This window comes from Arachis stenosperma, chromosome 10, assembly GCF_014773155.1.
Source record: "Arachis stenosperma cultivar V10309 chromosome 10, arast.V10309.gnm1.PFL2, whole genome shotgun sequence".
Taxonomy (NCBI): Eukaryota; Viridiplantae; Streptophyta; class Magnoliopsida; order Fabales; family Fabaceae; genus Arachis; species Arachis stenosperma.
The window spans coordinates 62,592,821-62,608,294 of record NC_080386.1 but is presented as its reverse complement, the minus strand read 5'-3'; the positions used below and the strand labels follow the sequence as shown (position 1 = coordinate 62,608,294).

General features: G+C 39.2%; 1 non-coding gene across 1 annotated transcript; it reads left to right on the top strand.

Annotated features, from left to right (window-relative positions):
- The first annotated feature begins 414 nt into the window (after positions 1-414).
- LOC130959658 (small nucleolar RNA R71) lies at positions 415-522 on the top strand. Its single transcript, XR_009078728.1, has one exon. It is a non-coding gene; the product is annotated as a small nucleolar RNA R71 (small nucleolar RNA).
- The last annotated feature ends 14,952 nt before the right edge of the window (positions 523-15,474 follow it).

Here is a 15,474-nt window from a genome sequence, read left to right as displayed (position 1 = left end):
ATTATAGGTGTTTCCATAGGGTTCTCCCAGGTAATTCACCTCTTCCATTGAAGGGTTCTCAGGATCATAAGCTTCTTCTTCAGATGAAGCATCCTTAGTACTGCCAGGTGCATTTTGCATTCCAGACAGACTTTCAGAAATCAAATTGACTTGCTGAGTCAATATCTTGTTCTGAGCCAGAATGGCATTCAGAGTATCAATCTCAAGAACTCCTTTCTTCTGATTATTCCCATTGTTCACAGGATTCCTTTCAGAAGTGTACATGAATTGGTTATTTGCAACCATTTCAATTAGTTCTTGAGCTTCTGCCGGCGTCTTCTTCAGATGAAGAGATCCTCCAGCAGAGCTATCCAAAGACATCTTGGATAGTTCAGACAGACCATCATAGAAAATACCTATGATGCTCCATTCAGAAAGCATGTCAGAAGGACATTTTCTGATTAATTGTTTGTATCTTTCCCAAGCTTCATAGAGGGATTCACCTTCCTTCTGTCTGAAGGTTTGGACTTCCACTCTAAGCTTACTCAATTTTTGAGGTGGAAAGAACATTGCCAAGAAGGCATTGACTAGCTTTTCCCAAGAGTTCAGGCTGTCTTTAGGTTGTAAGTCCAACCATATTCTAGCTCTGTCTCTTACAGCAAAAGGGAATAGCATAAGTCTGTAGACCTCAGGGTCAACCCCATTAGTCTTGACAGTGTCACAGATTTGCAAGAATTCAGCTAAGAACTGATGAGGGTCTTGCAATTCTGTTGCATTAGAGAAACTAATTGAGGCTTAAGCTCAAAGTTGTTTGCTCCAATGGCAGGGATAGAGATGCTTCTCCCATAGAAGTCGGGAGTAGGTGCAGTAAAGTCACCCAGCACCTTCATTGCATTGTTGGCATTGTTGTTGTTTTCGGCTGCCATGGGTTCTTCTTCTTTGAAGATTTCTGTTAGGTCCTCTACAGAGAGTTGTGCCTTAGCTTCTCTTAGCTTTCGCTTCAAGGTCCTTTCAGGTTCAGGGTCAGCTTCAACAAGAATGCCTTTGTCTTTGTTCCTGCTCAAATAAAAGAGAAGAGAACAAGAAAATATGGAATCCTCTATGTCACAGTATAGAGATTCCTTGAGGTGTCAGAGGAAAAGAAAATTAGAAGGAAGAGGTAGAAGAATTCGAACTTAGTCAGATAGAGTTCGAATTATGCATTGAGAAGGAGTGGTACTCCATAAATAGAAGGATGTGAGAAGAGAGGAAGAAATTTTCGAAAATTAAGTGAAAGATTTTGAAAACATTTTGAAAAACTTTAATTGATTTTTGAAAACCAAGAGTGGGAAAGAAATCAAGTAATTTTTGAAACAGATTTTGAAATTAGAATTTAAAAAGATATGATTGAAAGCTTATTTTGAAAAAGATGTGATTAACAAGATATGATTGAAAAGTTATGGTTAAAAAAAAAAGATATGATTGAAAAGATATGATTTGAAGAACAATTTAAAAAGATTTGATTTAAAAATTAATGACTTGCCTAACAAGAAAAGATATGATTCAAACATTAAACCTTCCTCAACAGAAAAGGCAACATACTTGAAATGTTGAATCAAATCATTAATTGTTAGCAAGTATCTTTGAAAAGGGAAAGAAATTGATTTTGAAAAAGATTTGATTGAAAAGATTTGATTTGGAAAAGATTTGATTTTAAAAAAAACTTTGAAAACTTGAAAAAATTGATTCGAAAACAAAATCCTCCCTCTTGTGCCATCCTGGCGTTAAACGCCCAGAATGGTGCACATTCTGGCGTTTAACGCCCAATGCACTACCTTTTTGGGCGTTAAACGCCCAACCAGGCACTCTGGCTGGCGTTTAAACGCCAGTCTGTCCTTCTTCACTGGGCGTTTTGAACGCCCAGCTTTTTCTGTGTAATTCCTCTGCTGCATGTTCTGAATCTTCAGTTCCCTGTACTATTGACTTGAAAATAGAACCAAGATCAAATAAACAATGCATGAAAGACACCAAACTTAAAATAAGACACTAGACTCAATAAGAAACATAAAATCTTTTTTTTTTGGTTTTTATGGTTTTGTAATTTTTTTGTGCTTTTTTCGAAAATTATATGAAAATAGAAAATAAAGGTTTCAGAATTCTTAATTTGAATTCCAGGAATCATTGCAATGCTAGTCTAAGACTCCGGTCCAGGAATTAGACATGGCTTCACAACCAGCCAAGCTTTCAAAGAAAGCTTCGGTCCAAAACACTAGACATGGCCAATGGCCAGCCAAGCCTCAGCAGATCATTGCTCCAACAGCAAGATTGATAGAAATCAACAAGCTCTTGTGATGATAAGTTGAAACCTCGGTCCAATAAGATTAGACATGGCTTCTAAGCCAGCCAGACTTCAACAGATCATCATGAAACTCTAGAACTCATTCTTAAGAACTCTGAAAAAAAAAATACCTAATCTAAGCAACAAGATGAACCGTTGATGGTGTTTTTGCGGAAAATGAATTTTCCAACACACAAATCCAACCGGCAAGTGTACCGGGTCGCATCAAGTAATAATAACTCACAAGAGTGAGGTCGATCCCACAGGGATTGATGGATCAAGCAATTTTAGTGGGTGATTAGTTTAGTCAAGCTAACATTGAGTGAATTGTGTGAGGTTGATCAACAGAAAGTAAATTGCAAGGAATTTAAAAGATGCAGAAAATAAAATTGCAGGAAACTTAAAGAACAAGAAAGTAAAATAACTGAAACTTAAATTGCAAGAAAAGTAAATTGCATGAAAAGTAAAGGGGTTGGGTGCTGGAAATTAAAGAGAGCAGTAGATTAAGCAACTAGAAATTTAAATTACAGAAAATGTAAATGTGCAGGAAATTAAATCAAGCTCAATGTAATCAAAGATGTGAAAGTGCAGAATGCAGGAAAGGGAATTGGGATCATGAACAGAAATCTAAAATGATGAACAAGTGCAGTAGAATTAAATTGCTTGAAAGTAAATTGAAAGCCAATGGAACAGTAAAAATAGAAGAGCAGCCAAGAACTCAACTTAATTTCAAAATAAATTTGATCTCAGGGAATCAATGAGACTAGAAAACAAGTCTAGATCTCACTCCCTTCCTTGATCCAACCAAGAACAATTGCAAAAGGAATAAAGGAAAGCAAATTGCAGAAATTGTAGAAGAAGAAGAAATGAGCAGAAAGTGGAATTCAATTATGCAGAAAATTAAAGAAGAGATCTCAAGGTGAGATTGAAACAGAAGTTCTTCAATTCTTCACCCAAGATCCAAAACAAGAAAATTAAAAATGCCCAAGCAAGAACGAGGAAGAAGAGAGATCAATTCTCCTCCCTAATTCTCTGAAAGCTCGGTTCAGTCTCTCTAGGAAAGTTGCTAAAATTCAAAGCTCAAAAGAAAGTGCAAAACTCAAAAGCTAAGTAAAGGTCCCTAATTACATCAAACTAGCTCCTATTTATACACTTTCTATCCTTGGATTTTGGGATTTGGGTGGGCTTTTGATTTGGTGAAGAAATGAATTGAATTGGATTTTTAATTCAATTTTTGGCCCAAAATTAATAGCTTCCAGGAGGCTGCCCTGCCCTTGTGGAGGGCAGGGCAGAAAGTTGGTGCATGGTGCGTGGATTTGGTGCGGCAATGTGCGAGCTTGGTGCGGCCATGGTGCAGCCTGATGCGTGAAACGCTGCCCTGCCCGCGCCAAGGGCAGGGCAGAAAAGTATGATGCGCCAGATTTGTGTTGGTGCGCGCGGTTGGTGCTGCCAGGGACGAAGCTTGGTGCGCGCGATGCTTCTTGGTGCGCCACATTTGTGTGCCATCCAAATGCTGCCCTGCCCGCGCCAAGGGCAGGGCAATGTTTCCAAAATGCTTGTCCCGTGTTCGAATCATGGAGGAGGCAAACACGCTACTATAATTTCCTTGGTTTATTTTTGCTTATTTTTGGCCCTTAAAGATGCCTCTCGTTCCTGCCTCAATTGGACGCCAAATATGGATTTCTATATATCGTTGGAAAGCTCTGAATGTCAGCTTTCCAACGCAACTGGAAGCACATCAATCGGACGTCTGTAGCTTAAGTTATAGCCCTTTGAAGTAGGCATGGTCATGCTGTGAGCGCCCAGATTTTAACTTAGCCAAAATTTGCTTCATCCTCACTTTGCTTCATCATGATTCTGCCCTTGTGAGCCCGACATTGCCCTTGAGGAGGGCAGGGCAGAATTGCTTCTCAAGCTTGTTTCCTAATGTTGCCCTCCTAGAGGGCAGTGTGCCCTTGTGGAGGGCAATGTTTGCTTCCTCCCTTCCATGCGGCACACTTCTCATCCCTTTAACCACGCTTCCTTCTCCTTGGGTCACGCTTTTTTCTTCACCTACAATAAACCAAAACAACCACTCAAAGTATCACTAAATTCAAGAGGCTTATAAATCAATTAAAATTCAATTAAAATTAGCTTAAACCTCATGGATTAACATTAATTTCATGGTGGTTGCTTGATTTAAAGAACTTATGCATTTTCATTCCAAATCACTTACTTAGGATGCAAGAAAGTGCATAAATGCTAACAAAACAAGTGAAATTAGCTTGAAAAATGGGTATATGATGACTTGTCATCACAACACCAAACTTAAACATTGCTTGTCCCCAAGCAAGCAAAGAATCATGCAATAAAGATTGACAATCCAAGGTAAGAAGAATAGCAACTCAATGTTCATGGCAAGCTAGTTTTCTATGCATGCTACAATTACAAAAGAGATGTAAATGATTGATGCTTCTATCTAGCTTATTTTATGAAATCTTTTTCTTATAATTCTTCCTTGAAACAAGCTTTTGATTTTTTTTTTTTTTTTTAGCTTCTCCTTTTGGGTGCTTTGCCCCATGAGTAAATAACAAAGCTACGACTTCTAAATGCTTTGTTTTCAAGTATTACCACTTGATACATAAGCACCACAAGCATTTAATTAGAGGACTTCATTAAGCTCATTTTTTTCTTTTCTTTTCTTGACTCTCTAATCATTGATGCTCAGAGCCTTGAGCTTTGAGGGAGTGCTTTTGCACTTGAGCCTAGCCTTGACTTCTAAGTGTTTTGTTTTCAAGCATTTGGCTTGATACATAAACACCACAAGCACTTAGCAAATAAATTGCCATTGGTACTCAGAGCCTTCAGCTTTCTCATTCTTTCCCTTTTTCTTTTCTTGCTTTAATTGTATTTGCTTCTTCAAGGTTTTCATGATTTCAAAAGATTTCACAAAATGTACTAGATGAAAAACTTCAATTAAATAAAATCCAATGCAATTGAGCAACAATCAATCATACTAGCTTTCCAATACTTGTATGCACATGCTAAATTCTTCTTTAATGCCTTGTTTGTTTATGATCATGATGCTTTTTATTGCTTTTGAACTTACAAAACTCAAGTTGGTAATCATAATGGCATGGCAACATGTTACAAATCAACATTCAAGCTATGCTTAGTCATACCACACATGTATACAGAAAATATAAAGACAATCATGCAATTTAAAGTGTTGGAAATAAATGAGAAGAAAAGGAACTCTACAACCTTGTAGTTTATCTTCATTATTGTTGTCCTTTTTCCTCTATTCTTCCTCTTTCCCTTGCCAAACTTAGAGTGCTTGCTCATCCTCAAGCAACAATTAGAACAATGGCTATGGGGCTAAGATGGATCATGAATGTCTTATGCAATGAAATGTTAGCATTACATGTGTTGCAAGCAAGCAAAAATGAAAAATAACAATCAAGGCACAAGAAACAGAGACATAGTGATTGCAAATATAAGTTGGTGTGCATGATATATTGCATAAAAATATAAATGGCACACAAAACTTAGTGTGACACTTTCTCTTGGAATTGATGCAAGTATCTTGTAAATATTTGAACCAAATTTTGTTGCGTAGCAACACCAAACTTAGAATGCAATCATATGTCAATTTATTTGAATTAAAACTAAGCAAGTGAAACTGTTATTTGTTAAATACAATCACCAAGTGAAGAATCTGTCATGAGTAAGGATGTTTGGGTGATGTATTCACAAAAACAGTTAATGAAAGAAAACATTAAAAACAAGTAAATAAATGAAACAAAGAGAAAACAAAAATTATCCAACTAAGAAGAAAAATAACACTGTAAAAGGCAATATGATTATGCAGACAAGTGATGTTGCTGGATTTATTGCATAGAAAATTAAGTGGCACACCAAACTTAGAATCTTAGTGTGACACTTCCATGTAAAATTGATGCAATCATCCATGAAGATGGAAAACAGTTTGTTGCTAGGCAACACCAAACTTAGAATGTAACCATATGCCAAATTATTAAATTTGAACAAACCACAGAAAGAAAACAAAGCAGAGAAGAAATGTTACCTAAGGTTGGGTTGCCTCCCAACAAGCGCTCTTTTAGTGTCATTAGCTTGACATATTGTTCTTCACTTTCTTCCTCTTCTTCCAATTGGTTAAGAGGAATGACTTCAAGGGGGGAGAAAATTCAGCTACTGTCCCTTGTCTTGGCCTTTCCTCAGCAAGCTTCCTTTTGCAAATGGCTTGATTGATTTTGCTTGCTGGATTAGGGACAGAATTGGTGTTCTTGTCAATTGCCTTCACTTCCTTGAGTCCAAGTCTTGGTGGTTGTGTAATTGTTGGAGTTTTGTCTTCATCAAGAGTTCCTTGCAGTGATGGTTCAATGAGCTTTTCCTCTTTACACTTCTCTGCTTCACTTGAGTTTGGAATGACTTCCTCACTTTCTTGCTCCTCCACTTCCTCCCTTGCACCCAACATTTGACTTAATAATTCTTTTATGGAGGAGGTTTGTTGTTCTTCCCAAGATTTCTTCATCTCCTCTTCATATTTTTCGATCACAGATTCAAGGGAGGTTTGTGAGGGTTGTGAATGTTCATGTTCCCTTTTCATCTCAAGTGCAGTTTCATTTTCAACCACCTCATTCTTCATTGAAAGTTCACTTGATGCAGTGGCCTCCTTATCTTGCTCTTCCACTTTCTCCTTCACATCCATCAATTGGCCTTCATTTTCCTTGCTCAGTGGTTCTACGCTCCTCCTTGTTTGCTCTAAGGGGCCATTCATCTTCTTGAAGATGATTTCTTTCCAGGATTGGGGTTGTGTGTATTTTTCCACGAGTTTTTTATGTATTTCAATGGCTTGAAGGTAATCCTCATCAGGTGGTTCAAGAGATGAAGGTTGAGAGTAATAATAATCAAGTGATGAAGAACTTTCAAATGAGAAACTGGGATGTGAGGGTGGATGCTCTTCCATTCTTTGGTGATACTTCCATCCACCATGAGGATAATGATATGAATCATTTTGTGGTGGTGGTTGGTATCCCATATGATTTTCTTGCTCATCTTGTGTCTCTGAAGCAAATCTCCATGGATTGGAGTGCTTAGAATTTGAATTTTCTTGGTGATATTCCCAGCCATCATTAGATATTGGTGATGGTGGATGATATCCCATAAAATTTTGTTTGACCATAAGATGAGTTGAACTCCATTTGTATTTTGTAAACATCAATGAAATTTGAAATTCATGTCACAGAGAAAGAATTTCTTAGTGAGGCAATAACTCAAACACCTTGGTTTCACTTTAAAGCAGAGAACAAAAATAAAAAAATGCCTAATCTAGACTTCTCACCCACTTAATCATTGTTGATCTAAATCAATCCCCGGCAACGGCGCCAAAAACTTGATGGTGTTTTTGCGGAAAATGAATTTTCCAACACACAAATCCAACCGGCAAGTGTACCGGGTCGCATCAAGTAATAATAACTCACAAGAGTGAGGTCGATCCCACAGGGATTGATGGATCAAGCAATTTTAGTGGGTGATTAGTTTAGTCAAGCTAACATTGAGTGAATTGTGTGAGGTTGATCAACAGAAAGTAAATTGCAAGGAATTTAAAAGATGCAGAAAATAAAATTGCAGGAAACTTAAAGAACAAGAAAGTAAAATAACTGAAACTTAAATTGCAAGAAAAGTAAATTGCATGAAAAGTAAAGGGGTTGGGTGCTGGAAATTAAAGAGAGCAGTAGATTAAGCAACTAGAAATTTAAATTACAGAAAATGTAAATGTGCAGGAAATTAAATCAAGCTCAATGTAATCAAAGATGTGAAAGTGCAGAATGCAGGAAAGGGAATTGGGATCATGAACAGAAATCTAAAATGATGAACAAGTGCAGTAGAATTAAATTGCTTGAAAGTAAATTGAAAGCCAATGGAACAGTAAAAATAGAAGAGCAGCCAAGAACTCAACTTAATTTCAAAATAAATTTGATCTCAGGGAATCAATGAGACTAGAAAACAAGTCTAGATCTCACTCCCTTCCTTGATCCAACCAAGAACAATTGCAAAAGGAATAAAGGAAAGCAAATTGCAGAAATTGTAGAAGAAGAAGAAATGAGCAGAAAGTGGAATTCAATTATGCAGAAAATTAAAGAAGAGATCTCAAGGTGAGATTGAAACAGAAGTTCTTCAATTCTTCACCCAAGATCCAAAACAAGAAAATTAAAAATGCCCAAGCAAGAACGAGGAAGAAGAGAGATCAATTCTCCTCCCTAATTCTCTGAAAGCTCGGTTCAGTCTCTCTAGGAAAGTTGCTAAAATTCAAAGCTCAAAAGAAAGTGCAAAACTCAAAAGCTAAGTAAAGGTCCCTAATTACATCAAACTAGCTCCTATTTATACACTTTCTATCCTTGGATTTTGGGATTTGGGTGGGCTTTTGATTTGGTGAAGAAATGAATTGAATTGGATTTTTAATTCAATTTTTGGCCCAAAATTAATAGCTTCCAGGAGGCTGCCCTGCCGTTGTGGAGGGCAGGGCAGAAAGTTGGTGCATGGTGCGTGGATTTGGTGCGGCAATGTGCGAGCTTGGTGCGGCCATGGTGCAGCCTGATGCGTGAAACGCTGCCCTGCCCGTGCCAAGGGCAGGGCAGAAAAGTATGATGCGCCAGATTTGTGTTGGTGCGCGCGGTTGGTGCTGCCAGGGACGAAGCTTGGTGCGCGCGATGCTTCTTGGTGCGCCACATTTGTGTGCCATCCAAATGCTGCCCTGCCCACGCCAAGGGCAGGGCAATGTTTCCAAAATGCTTGTCCCGTGTTCGAATCATGGAGGAGGCAAACACGCTACTATAATTTCCTTGGTTTATTTTTGCTTATTTTTGGCCCTTAAAGATGCCTCTCGTTCCTGCCTTAATTGGACGCCAAATATGGATTTCTATATATCGTTGGAAAGCTCTGAATGTCAGCTTTCCAACGCAACTGGAAGCACATCAATCGAACGTCTGTAGCTTAAGTTATAGCCCTTTGAAGTAGGCATGGTCATGCTCTGAGCGCCCAGATTTTAACTTAGCCAAAATTTGCTTCATCCTCACTTTGCTTCATCATGATTCTGCCCTTGTGAGCCCGACATTGCCCTTGAGGAGGGCAGGGCAGAATTGCTTCTCAAGCTTGTTTCCTAATGTTGCCCTCCTAGAGGGCAGTGTGCCCTTGTGGAGGGCAATGTTTGCTTCCTCCCTTCCATGCGGCACACTTCTCATCCCTTTAACCACGCTTCCTTCTCCTTGGGTCACGCTTTCTTTAGGCCACGTTTTTTTTTTTTTTTTCTTTTCTTCACCTACAATAAACCAAAACAACCACTCAAAGTATCACTAAATTCAAGAGGCTTATAAATCAATTAAAATTCAATTAAAATTAGCTTAAACCTCATGGATTAACATTAATTTCATGGTGGTTGCTTGATTTAAAGAACTTATGCATTTTCATTCCAAATCACTTACTTAGGATGCAAGAAAGTGCATAAATGCTAACAAAACAAGTGAAATTAGCTTGAAAAATGGGTATATGATGACTTGTCATCAACCGTCAGTTGTCTATACTCGAAACAATCCCCGGCAATGGCGCCAAAAACTTGGTGGGCGAAATCGTGATCACTACAACTTCGCACAACTAACCAGCAAGTGTACTGGGTCGTCCAAGTAATAAACCTTACGCGAGTAAGGGTCGATCCCACAGAGATTGTTGGTATGAAGCAAGCTATGGTCACCTTGTAAATCTTAGTCAGGCAGACTCAAATGGGTATAGATGATGAATAAAACATAAAGATAAAGATAGAGATACTTATGTATTCCATTGGTGAGAACTTCAGATAAGCGAATGGAGATGCTCTGTCCCTTCCGTCTCTCTGCTTTCCTACTGTCTTCATCCAATCCTTCTTACTCCTTTCCGTGGCAAGCTTATGCAAGGGTTTCACCGTTGTCAGTGGCTACCTCCCATCCTCTCAGTGGAAATGTTCAACGCACCCTGTCACGGCACGGCTATCCATCTGTCGGTTCTCAATCAGGCCGGAATAGAATCCAGTGATTCTTTTGCGTCTGTCACTAACGCCCCGCCCTCAGGAGTTTGAAGCACGTCACAGTCATTCAATCATTGAATCCTACTCAGAATACCACAGACAAGGTTAGACCTTCCGGATTCTCTTGAATGCCGCCATCAGTTCTTGCCTATACCACGAAGACTCTGATCTCACGGAACGGCTGGCTCGTTTGTCAGGCGAGCGCTCGGTTGTCAGGCGATCAACCATGCGTCGTGTATCAGGAATCCAAGAGATATTCACCCAATCTAAGGTAGAACGGAGGTGGTTGTCAGGCACACGTTCATAGGTGAGAATGATGATGAGTGTCACGGATCATCACATTCATCAAGTTGAAGAACAAGTGATATCTTGGAACAAGAACAAGCGAATTGAATAGAAGAACAATAGTAATTGCATTAATACTCGAGGTACAGCAGAGCTCCACACCTTAATCTATGGTGTGTAGAAACTCCACCGTTGAAAATACATAAGAACAAGGTCTAGGCATGGCCGTGAGGCCAGCCTCCCAATAATCTAAGAACAAGACGTCCAAAGATGATCTAGAGATCTAAAGTGATCAAAAGATCCTAAGATTGAAAGATGAAAATACAATAGTAAAAGGTCCTATTTATAGAGAACTAGTAGCTTAAGAATGACATAAAAATCCACTTCCGGGCCCACTTGGTGTGTGCTTGGGCTGAGCAATGAAGCATTTTCGTGTAGAGACTCTTCTTGGAGTTAAACGCCAGCTTTTGTGCCAGTTTGGGCGTTTAACTCCCACTTTGGTGCCAGTTCCGGCATTTAACGCTGGGAATTCTGAAGGTGACTTTGAACGCCGGTTTGGGCCATCAAATCTTGGGCAAAGTATGGACTATCATATATTGCTGGAAAGCCCAGGATGTCTACTTTATAACGCCGTTGAGAGCGCGCCAATTGGGCTTTTGTAGCTCCAGAAAAGCCACTTCGAGTGCAGGGAGGTCAGAATCCAACAACATCTGCAGTCCTTTTCAGTCTCTGAATCAGATTTTTGCTCAGATCCCTCAATTTCAGCCAGAAAATACCTGAAATCACAGAAAAACACACAAACTCATAGTAAAGTCCAGAAAAGTGAATTTTAACTAAAAACTAATAAAAAGTATACTAAAAACTAACTAAAACTACTAAAAACATACTAAAAACAATGCCAAAAAGCGTACAAATTATCCGCTCATCACTGGTAGTATTTTCCAGAGAGGAAGAAGAGGAGCCATTGAACTCAGGCGTGCCACTTGGATGACGAGGCGTGGCACGCCGGCAAGGGGGTGAAGCTTTAAGAAGGGCGTGGCATGCCAGACCCTGGGCGTGCCACGCTGGTACAAATCTCCAGAAGCATAGAGATAAGGGAAGTGACCTTGGGCGTGCCACTTTAGTTCGAAGGCGTGGCACGCCAGGTTGCTTTGCCCTTTAAAATGCCTTGGGCATGCCACTTTGGATCGAAGGCGTGGCATGCCAGGCTACTTTGCCCTTTTAAAATGTCCTGGGCGTGCCACTTAGGCTCGAAGGCATGGCATGCCAGGGGTGAAACAAAGGACGGCGTGCCACTTAAATGGAGAGGTGTGGCACGCCAAATCAGAAATAGAAGGAGCGTGGCACGCCAGAGAAGCGCCAGTCACACGCCATCTGGAAGATCACGTTTGTTGAGTTTCTTTTCCCTCCAAATTGTAATTTTCTTTTCACTTTTGTAATTTTCTTTTATTTTCTAGATCTAGGAGTAGTATAAATACCCTTGAAAGAATTGGAAAAGGGTTAGCAAGTCACAGAGTTTAGTTTTGGTGGATTTCACTTTTAGTTTTCACACTTCATCTCTTCCATCTTTTGTACTTTCTCTCTGAGCTATGAGTAGCTAAATTATCTCTAATTGAGAGAGGGAGCTCTATTATACTTGATGGATTAATGATAGTAAATTTTTTCTTCTCTTCATCTTCTCTTTGATTTGCTAGAAGGAATTTCGATTTTAATGCTTAGTGTTCAATTAACTTGGAAAAGAGATTGATTGCAAAATGGGTTTCATGGGAACCTTGGAAAAAGAAACATGAAACCATGCTAGAAATCGCTTCTCACACTTGAGTAGCATCTGGGTTTTGGTGTTTGGATATGGTGACATATAATCCTCCCTCTACCTGGACCTATGATGATGTGTGGTATAATCAGGAACCAAGCATATCTCTCTTCCTCTCTTCTCTCTTCCTCTCTTCTCTGTCCAGCTCTGTCGGCCACCGCCGCCATCAGCCCACCGCCAGCGACATCATCTCTCTCTCTCTTTCTCTTACTTATCTTTTCTTTCTTTCTTTCCCTCTTTTCTCTTTTCTCTTTTCACCACTGGTGAGTTCTTTCCTCCAATGTTCTTTATGGCGAACCCAACCGCCGTGATTTCTCAGTGGCTATATAATAAGTACCATTGTTCCTCAATAGTTCTTGTTCTCTTCAACCTCTATACCCAAGGTTTTTGTCTTTCCTTTATTTTTATGTTCATACTTTTTTTGCAATTATTTTCATTTCCTTTATGTTTGCTTAGATTAAATTTGTTGCTTTCTTTATGCTTCTTTGTATTACAAAATGTTGTTGCTTGATTATTGGGTTGATTTTGATCAATTTTGAGCTTAATTATGATGCACTTGCACATTGCATACCACATGTTCGATAAAATGCCTCAATGAACATCTTGTTTGATTCATATGACTTGGCCATCATATGCTTTCAATTTATCTTTGGTTTGGCATATTTTATGAAATTTGCAACCTCAATTATGGGTTTTGATGTTAATCACATTGATTTTCCAATGCATTTCATTGTTGGTATACTTTGATTTCAACCACCCATGTTTTCCAAGATTGTGTACCTTGTTAGTGGGTGACTTTAATTGTAAATGCATTGTGTTGGTAGAATATGAGTTTCATTATTCATCTTGGAAATTATAATGAGTAATCACTTTACAAATGTTTAACTTTTGATGATGTCTTGATCAAGCATCTGTTGGCTTCCGATTAAGAGCATTGTATATGTGATTACCACATGATGAGGATGAACAACTGACAATTCCTTTTTGGTGCTTGCTTGAAGTTACTTCCATTTCTATGTTTCATGTGTGCAACTTAAGCACTTAGTTGTGAAGTTTTGAACTTTGAATTGCCTTAAAAGTGTGATTGCCATTGTGTGCGGCCGGTGTGAGTGTTCCAACTGCACGCACCATTGGAATATACACACCACTATTCTTATAAATCACACTATTTTTATACTTCCAACTAAGGATTTTGTTTCTTCACTTCATTAAGTGCTTCTTCATTGTTCTATGTTTGTTGTTGTCCTATGACCTTGATATTCTTTGTTTTCTTTTCAGGATGCGAAAGAAGGGTAAGAAACCAGTCGTTTTGCCAGTTGTGGAACCTACAACCCGCGCATCAGGACTATACTTCATGGATTCCCCGAGCGATAACCCGGACATCTTGATCAACCAAAAAGCGGAGTTGCAATATGGCAAATTTGAGAAAAGGCCAATCCATTGGGAACAGACACTTAAGGTTCCAATCAAGTATAAAATGGTCATGCATGAGCGGATCGCCTCACTTCATTGGGAGTTCTTAGAGCAAGACCCAATTGAAGTCAATGAAACAATGGTGTGGGAATTCTATGCCAACTACCAAAATTGGGAAGCGGAGTCGGTATTTCTCTGGGGCAAGAGGTTGGATACTTCTAACAGAGCTATTGAAGCTATTCTGAAGATCCCTTATATTTCACCCGAGAATGATGATTATTTAAGGATCAAGGTGAGTGTGTCCAAGGGGAAGATGTCTTTGACTCCCATACTTGAGAGAATTGGCCGTCCCGGTGCTTCATGGGAGTATAGCAAAGGGAGAAATTCTGTTTCCACAACTATAGCTTACTCCGATTTGAATGCCGAAGCTCGTATATGGAATCAAATTATGGCAGACTTCATCATTCCCAGCACCCATGCTACCCATGTGAGATTCAAGATTGCGTTGCTACTTTGGGCTATCATGGAAAGCAAGAGTATAGCCATTGTACCTTTATTACGCACATCGATATGGAAACTGATTGAGAAAAAGAACATCAACATCCATTTTCCATCGATGGTGATGCATTTTGTAACAGCAGCGGGGGTAGAGTGGCATCCGAGAGACATCATGTTCATGGTCCCTAGAGGCAACAAGTATATCCCAAGGGGAGATTTGGAGAGATCAATAACCACAACACCCTCTGAGAGGAAGACATCCACAGAACCACCACCAAGACTATCAACTTCGTCAACTACTTTATCTATTTTCCGTCCTCTTACGGAATTATTCGAAGACATCTTGCACGATATCCACCGTAAGGAACATTTGGAGCAAAAGCGTTTTGAGTGGATAGCGGCAAGGCTAGAAGGAAGAAACCCTGGCCCGCCTCCTAGAGCTTCATCTGAGATAGTTGGGGAGGGATATGACGTAGTTGACCAACCCACTTCTGAGTCCACCAGCTAAAGGTAGCCCCTCTTCATCCTTCTGGATTGTAAGCATGCACGGAGGACCGTGCACAAACTAAGTGTGGAGGAGGATCGATGATTCCAAGGGGGGGAAATTTCTCTCTTCTAGGAACTTTGGAATGTTTCTTGTGGTACTTTTTCTTTATTTTGAGTAGTTTTATGTCTATTTTATATTGTTTGGTTGCTTGTAAATATTTCTTTATCGTTTATTGATATTTAGTAGTTAGTACTTGCATGTTGCATGATAGAATGAATACGTTGGTGAAACACCAAGGAATCTCCATGAAGTCTTTTCCTAGGACGTACCATTGATTGAATTGAAGGAAATATTATGTATGCCAACTTGCTTGGAGTAATTTGTTAAGTAGAGCATGGAAAAGAGCTCGAACAACATACCTTGTGAGTCTTGAGCTTTAATAGATGGTTGCATCTTTTCAACCATAATGTTGTTCTTGTGTGTGATTATCACTCCTTTTTTATTGTGATCATTCATTTGCATGATTCTTTATGTCCTGTATTTGTGTTTGAATACATTTAGCATGATTGAAACCATTTTTTTATGATAAACTCACTAACCTATATGGCCAACCCTTGCATGCA